The sequence below is a fragment of the Coptis chinensis genome, chromosome 6 (genome assembly GCF_015680905.1).
Source record: "Coptis chinensis isolate HL-2020 chromosome 6, ASM1568090v1, whole genome shotgun sequence".
NCBI classification, from domain to species: domain Eukaryota; kingdom Viridiplantae; phylum Streptophyta; class Magnoliopsida; order Ranunculales; family Ranunculaceae; genus Coptis; species Coptis chinensis.
In genome coordinates, this window is record NC_141461.1 from 26759615 (window position 1) to 26768264 (window position 8650).

Here is an 8650-nt window from a genome sequence, read left to right on the forward strand (position 1 = left end):
CAGCTAGCTATACAATCAAACTCCCCTTTTCTTCAAAGCAAAGTTACTGAGTCCTTATCAAATTATGTTCAAATGAATATATAGTTAGATAATAAGAGTTATTCAATATGAGAAATTGCACTAATACTTATGCCGCTCAATACATGGAACCTTCACAAATTCTACGAAAAACTCAATTTCCAAGTAATATTCTCAAAAAAACATAGGGATATAAGCTACTAGCCTTAACGTAAAAATGAAAGAACTTCTCTAACTACTAATGAATATACTAATTGAATAACTTTTAATCAAATATATAAAAGAAGGGCTACATTGACATCTTATTTTGACACCTTATTTTGACATTCACAACTTACACAATGAACTAAGGGCTAATTTTTGGTAGAGAAGATCTTCCTACCATGGATAGAATCTCCACAAAATATCAAGATATTTGAACATGTCTAACATTGTCAAAAGTTGTGTTTAAGTTTGATATTTATCTAACGGTCTACAATTTTAACACTATTTTTAATAAAGCTAGACATATCCAATTGAGACGAATTTTTGTGGAGATTCTATCTATGGTATGTAGGAAGATCTTCTCTACCAAAAATCAACCCTTAGTTCATTGTGTAAGTTGTGGATGTCAAAATAAGATGCCAACGTAGTCTGACCCATAAAAGAAACAATAACTTTAATCACATACGGATTAGAACTTTCAAATTTCAACCAAAATCAGAAAAAAGAAAAGATAGCTAATAGTTTAAATTGGAAACTAGTATATCTATACAAAAAACATACACAATTACAAGAAAGCAAAACATTGAATACCTTCTATTACATAGATACGAACATCAAGCAAAACTTTCAGATTTAAACTATCTAACTTATTTGAGCTTAAATTTGCAATACCAGATAAACAAAGTGTTGGCTACAGTTGAGAGACTACAAAGGGTTGTAATTTTTCCATCAATTAACCAAACAAGTAACTTGAAAATTCGAAACTAGACTTTTGAAGCTAAATTTACCAGAGAAAATTCAGGAAAAATAAAATCAAACCTTGAAGAAGAAGATGGGGTATATTGGAACTAGTCTCCTGAATTCCAATCTTGAACCAAAATTCAGAGAACAAAAACAGCACAAACATTGAATTCGACCTTCCTCAGCTACAATAATAAAACTGAAGAAGAAACAAGATTGTCATACGAATTTGTCATATCATAATTCATATACCTCTATTAGTTGACAAAAAAACAACGTGAAATTGAATTTAACTCAAAGTTCAGTAAAGTTGAATTTTGTAAACTCAAAGTGATCAAACAAAAGGAAAAATGTACACAAAAACACGAACAATCGATCAATACCCTAGAACTCCCTGAATAGAGAAATAAGTTGAGGTGAGGAAATAGAGAGAGTACCTGAGAAAAGCGGTAAATCTAACCTGGGTGTGGAGTTGAGATATAGTGGTGGCCGGCCTTTGGTGTGGAGTTGAGGTGGAGAGAGACAATGGCGGTGTTGAGAACTGAAAATTTTCTATTTGAGACTTACAGAAAACAGAAAACAACAGCCAGTGAGTCCATCAATGACGACCAAAAACACTCGAGGTAGAACAAGGGCCATTAACCGTTTTTTTTTCCCTGAGGCAGATGTTGTTTTTAAGCCAAAATGGTGTAGTGTAAAACACAAAATACAAATCATATCTTTCCTAATACCAATATTTCTTAATATATAGTAAGCCCAGATGCAAAAATATTTTATATATTAGGTGACACCATATAGAAAATGATATGTCTGCAGTTGAAGTGCACATGATCATGCACTATTAGTTCAAGTTTGATGACAACACTATCAACAAGCTAAACTCATATGCCATGTTGTGCTTAAGATATGTTGAAAATTCGAATTTTATAGCAATACTAGCTCATTATCATGGGAGAGATGCACAAGGTCCGCAAGTCAACAAAATATGCTCTGGAATGAGCCAACTTTTTTTTTTTTTTTTTTTTTTTTTTTTTTTGAATTGGCAAACATGTTTTAAATAAATCAGTAACTCTTTGATGCTGGCAAGGTTCGAGTCCTAGCCCTCTGGTACCATCACCCAAAAGTTTTATGGATTTTGCTAGTCGGCACATGCATGAGCCAATTTTTATGAGAAGAAAATGCTTAACTGGTTGGGTGAGGAATTGAGGATAGCTCATTCACAACGGCTTTTAGCCCATTATTATATTTATTTTCCTTTTGAAACATTTGTTGAAATTGGTGAAACATTTTATAAGTTATTTTCTCCTTTGTGAACCGTCGAATAAGTATATTACTCGGATTAAATTTTCTGACCATTCTTTGAATTTGTTATGTAATAGTGTATTTTGAGATCAGATTTAAAGAAGTTATTCACGAGTTTATCTATTTCTCTTAGAATAATAGGGAATGTGTGTAATTATCTGAAATAACAATAATCTTAGAAACAGGATTCGTGTTTGCAAACTCGTCTTTACCGTACTTATTTTTCTCATGTAGTAAATTCCAGCTAGCAGGTGCCCTTGGCATTTGGATATTCTTTAGACCTCCAATCACGTGCATTCGCGTACTAGTAAAATTAATAATAAAAAGAACTTCCCGCCAAATAATTCTGGTTTAACTGTTCTTCCTAGAATCACCATTTACCTACTCTTATTCTTGCTCCCAAACAACAAACTGAAGTAGAATAAAATTCGGAAGAAAAATCCCCATGCAACCGTAATCCAGAAACAATTCCACTTGGTCAATTATGTAACTCCTTGTTGTTTCGGTATGTCCACCCTCTTGGTAACACAAGTGATGCTAGTAATATTCACCCAAAGTTTGGCTCAAAGTCTTCAACAAAGTTACCTTCAATGGGTCCGAAACAACTTGAAGCGACGTGTTATCGAAGATCTGAGTACCTCTAATGAAGCATTTGACAGGGTCATCAAATTCGTTGAGCAACACGGCTTCGTATGGATACTTCACTAGTGAAATGTAATGGAACCAGATCCAATACGTTGGAATTCGATCCCGATTAATGAAGAATCCACTTAAGATGGAGAAGAAAGTATGAGGGAATTGCCACGACTATAGTATAGCCCAACAAAACATGAGGGATTACACCAGATAAGAAAGTGACAAAAGAACTTCCAGCCCAAAATGCACCAAGGGTCATCAAGAAGAAGAAAGCGAATCCAGACAATCCACCACCAAGACCCACAGCAAAGAAAGTTATAGAGGCAAACGCAATTGAAAGAAGAATTATAGGCGGCACAGCATCAATCGATCGCGCTATAACATAAGATGAACGACGATAAGCATTATACGCAGTCTCTTGCATAAGTATGTACCTTTCTTGGAGGAAAACTGGAAAGGCATTAGCACAAGTGTAGTATGTAGTAGACATAGCGAACGCGAAAAAGCTTATTCTTTCTTGAGTGCCTCTAGGTGTATTGTCTAATTGCCAGAACATAGTAGCTAAAATGAACCCGGTAACAACAACTGCTCCGATCGGACTCCAAATAGCTCCAGTGTTCGCCACGAATTCATGGTGGGCCTCTGTATTAGAACAATGATTTCTTTCCAGAACCTCCAGAACCAATTCGTAAACCTTGACACAGTCGATTTAGAATTGTTATTAGTAGCACCTGACACTAATTTCCCTCTTGAAATGCTAGCAGTAATCGCGTCTTTCAGTGATAAACTCCTTCCATTTTCCTTAAAGGGATGTAGGACGTTTCATATTCTCCCACGACTTATTGAACTCCACCAAGTTACTAGTCCCAGCAGAGAAGACTTCCAGTTCTCGAATCAAATCGAGTGCAAATTCAGTCCGGTTCTCGTTCTCCGGAATCGGATGTCCAAATTCGGAGAACCGGACTGAATTTGCACTCGATTTGATTCGAGAACTGGAAGTCTTCTCTGCTGGGACTAGTAACTTGGTGGAGTTCAATAAGTCGTGGGAGATCGCGAATATGAAATGTCCTAGATCTCTTGAGGAAACTGGAAGGAGTTTATCGCTGAAAGACGCGATTACTGCTAGCATTTCAAGAGGGAAATTAGTGTCAGGTGCTACTAATAACAATTCTAAATCGACTGTGTCAAGGTTTACGAATTGGTTCTGGAGGTTCTGGAAAGAAATCATTGTTCTAATACAGCGGTCGATGTCCAAATTCGGAGAAGTATAGTGGGATAGTTGATGGTGAACCATAGAACACAGTTTGGCCTCTTGATAGAAAACTCAGCTTATCAAGTAAACTGATGATTCTATAACTAGGCTGATGAATTGGTATGATCACAACACTTCCACTCTTCGCAATCCTTTGTAAAACCTTCACAACCATAAAAGCACTAGTAGAATCAAACCCAGATATAGGCTCATCAAGAAATAAGATTATAAGATCATGAATTATATCAATCCCAATCGAAACACTTCGCCTTTCTCCACCAGACACACCTCTATGCCTCTCATTACCTATAACAGTCTTTGCCCCGTTCCTCAAGCCTAATTGATTAATCAAAGCTTGAACTCTAGCTTTCTTCTTTGACCTGGACAGTGACCGAGGCAACCAAAACTCAGCAAAGAACATGAGTGTTTCTTCAACTGTTAACATAGGGTAAAGAAGATCATCTTGCCTCACATAAGCTGAAATAGTCTTCTATAACCACGATTCGAGTGGCTCTCTGTTTCAAGCTATCTTTCGGAATCCGATTAGCTAAAGCGTCTATCAAAGTCGATTTACCCGACCCACTTCCACCAAGCTCTTTAAATTTATGGTTACAGTGACAACAAACGGTCACATACTGTCATGCTGGGCTGGTGTGAAGATTTTTTTTTCTGTTCTGACCAAGTATGAAGGAATGAATTGAAACTATATTTTCTGAAGTAGTAGGTTTAAAGTACGTAGTACACCTTTTTTCTAGGTTCTAGTTGAGAAGAAGAGGGAGAGAGAGAGAGACACTTGAGGGATACTTTAATTTCATGTTGCATGGGGTAGTTGTACTTATAGGAATGTTTTTGAGTCTATCCCCCTCCATAAATTTTGTACTCCTTGTATAGTACTTGGTTTATCTATCCCAACATCCAATATATCCATCATTGTTACCTGTTTTGTGTATCATTGTTGACCACCAAATAGTGGTAAGCTTCAAACATTATCGATCTAGGAAAAACATGAACAAGATTATTGTTACCTATTATCCAACATTTTCTCGTTTTGCGTTAATTCATGATGTAATGATTATTGTGAGTTGGATTTACTCTGATCTTATGTGCACACATGAAGAAGATTTTTTGCAATTTTGAGTAGTTTACTGTTTGCATAGATCTCAAGTCATGTAGCTACACTATTAATGAACCTTGGTGCATCAGCGGTGATTTTAATAGTGTGCTTTCCTCTTCCGAAAGATATGGAAGTTTAATTCACCCAAGAGAAGTTGACGATTTCTTAGAATGTGTAAACACTCTCGAGGTGCATGATCTACAGTACACAGGAAGCTTCTTTACCTGGACTAACAATTCAGAGGGTAGAGAAAGAAGGAGCTCCAAAATCGACAGATGCCTAGTAAACCAAGAGTGGTACAACTCCTTCCCAGCTGCCCAAGCAAAGTTTCTACCCAAAGGAGTTTCTGATCACTCACCGATGGTACTAAATTGGTATGAAACCCCTAATTTTGTTTACCCATTTAGGTTCTGCAATGCTTGGGTGCTTCACAATTCTTTTATGCAAACTGTTTCTGAGGCCTGGAACATGCAAGTGATAGGCAATCCAGTCTATATCTTAGCTCAAAAGCAGAAAACTCTCAAGGGGATCCTAAAGAGCTGGTCAAGAGAAAACTTTTCAGATGTGGGTAAGAAAGCTGAAGAAGCCAGAATTAAGATGTTCACTATCCAAGAAAAACTACAAACTGTCCAAGAAAAACTACAAACTAACAAGCTGAAGAAGCGAATAATTCTCTTATTCAAGAAGAAAGGGCAGTAAGAGAGGTTTATATAGAGCTCATGAAGATGGAGTATGAGGAATTAAGATAGAGAGCAGGTTGTACGTGGATGGTTCAAGGTGATAGATGCACTGCTTTTTTTCATAACATTCTCAAGGAAAGAAAACAAAGGAATAAAGTCTGGACAATTTCTGATGGTGAAGGTCTATTGATCTCAGAACATGATAAAGTAGTGGATTTAATAGTTGAACACTATAAATCTCTACTAGGTGATACTTCTCAAGCTGATATTCAAGTTATTCAAGATATCACAAATGTGCCAACAGTAACTGAAGCTCAAGCTGCACAATTAGAAGTACAGATTGAAAAAGAAGAGATTAGAGAAGCACTCTTCTCGATGGACAACTATAAAGCCCCAGGGCCAGATGGATATAATGCTTTCTTCTATAAGAAGTGTTGGTCCATTGTTGGGGTAGATCTAATGAATGCAGTAAAGTTTGTACTGAGCTCTCACACCATGCCGAGTGGGTTTAACTCTACTTTTATATCGCTGGTTCCTAAAGTACCAAACCCTGGAAAGGTGAATGATTATAGGCCTATTGCCTGCTGCAATGTTACCTATAAATGTGTGGCAAAGGTCCTGGTTAACAGATTGAAGCCTATATTACCTAACCTTATTGGTTTCAACCAGTCAGCATTTGTACCTTCAAGATCTATACAAGACAATCTCCTCCTCTCTCATGAGTTGCTAAGAAACTATAAGAGAAGATATACATCACCAAGATGTGCTTTGAAGGTGGATATTAGTAAAGCCTATGACTCTGTTCATTGGGATGCTTTACATGTCATGCTTCAAAAGATGAGAATACCCCAACAAGTCATTCTATGGCTACAGTTATGCTACTCCACCCCTTTCTATTCTATCATCATCAATGGGAAGCCCGAGAGCTACTTTAAAGGAAAGAGGGGCCTCAGACAAGGAGACCCCTTGTCACCTTACTTGTTTGTTATAGTCATGGAAGGATTGAGCAAACTTTTATTGAAGGGATTAACTAATTCTTCTATAAAAGCTCACCCAAAATGTAAAAAGCTCAAGGTCGTGAACCTATGTTTTGTAGATGACCTGTTAGTTTTCTTTAAAGGTGATATGGAATCTGCACTAGCTGTAAAGGGTATCCTCATGAAATTTTCAGAAGGAACTGGCCTTAAGGTAAACTTGCAGAAGACTTCCTTGATCACTGGAGGTTTAACAATCGAAGAAGGAACACTCATGTCATCAAACTTGGGAGTGCAGTTAGCTCAAGAGCATATAACTTTTCTTGGTCTCCCTCTCATTTCCTCAAGATTGGGGATTAAGGACTGCCAACCTCTTATAGAGAGAATAACTACAAGAATCAAAAGTTGGAAAACAAGAATTTTATCTCATGTGGGAAGGTTGCAATTGATTCACTCAGTTCTCTCCTCTTTCCATGTGTATTGGGCAAGAACTTTTGTCTTGCCAGAGACAGTTATATCTCAAGTTTCAAAAATTTGTGCGAAGTTTCTTTGGAGTGGCCCAGATATGGAAAGAAAAATGCATCACGCAAGTAAAGAATGTTTGGCACTAACAAAGAAAGAAGGTGGGTTGGGAATCATGAATCTAGGACTATGGAATAAGGCATCCTATCGTGGGCTCATATTCAAGATAGTTACTAAAGAGGAAAGTTTATGGGTCAAATGGACTTGGAGTCACCATATTAAGGATAAGAACTTCTGGTCAATGTCATGCCCAAAGGAGTGCTCGTGGGTGTGGAGGAACTTACTTGAGTTAAGAAAGGTGGCTTCAAAGTTCATTAAGTATAGTATTTCAACAGGTAATGAAACTTCTCTCTGGTATGACCTATGGTGCTCACAACGCCCTCTCATTGAAGACCTAAATGCCAGGAATGAAATCCATCTGCCTTTGGAGTCCAAGGTAAGTGAGTTGATCAGCTCGGGTACATGGAATGCCCTTGTGCATAATTTGTAAAATTCTGAACTGAGAAACAAAATCTTAAACATTGAGATTAACACATTCCTCAACTCAGATAGAATTATCTGGACGCCAAATCCTAGAGGTACATACAGTTCTATATCTGCCTACAATGCTTTGAGAGTCCCTAGGGAGAGGGTAAGATGGTATAATCTGGTTTGGGGGAAAATGGTTATGCCTAAGCACTCGTTTACTGCATGGCAATTGTTTCTTTGGTAATTTACCGACTCAAAGCGGAGACTTGTCAAGAAAAAGGTGTTGAATAACTCTTCATGTTGTTTGTGCAACAATTAGAGGAGAATTCAAAGCATCCGTTCTTTGAATGTGTATCTGATAAAACCATTTGGGAGGAAGTAAAATTGCTACTAGGATGTCAACCTGCTGCTTTGAGCTCAAATGAAGAATGGTGGTACCTTATAGGTAACTGTAGCATGAATTCTTTACAAGCAGAGATCACCAAAATCTACATCTGTGCTACGATCTACTATGTGTGGATTGAGAGAAACCAGAGAAGATTCCAAAACAAAAGGCAACCAGCTCAGGTGGTAAAACAGAGGCTCCTTCAAGATATGAAAGTGTATGTACAAAGTCAATTGGATGAAGTCAAGAATATCTATAGTGATAGAATGTTCTTGGACAGACTTGCATTGGTATAATGGTGAGATACCGAAACTATGCTCAGAAGTTCTGCGAATGGTTAAAGCCAGAACAAGA

The 8650-nt window shown here is 37.3% G+C and overlaps 1 pseudogene; it reads right to left on the reverse strand.

The window, feature by feature from the left end:
• Positions 1 to 2642: 2642 nt before the first annotated feature.
• On the reverse strand, positions 2643 to 5106 carry LOC147492376 (ABC transporter G family member 6 pseudogene; annotated as a pseudogene).
• Positions 5107 to 8650: the final 3544 nt, after the last annotated feature.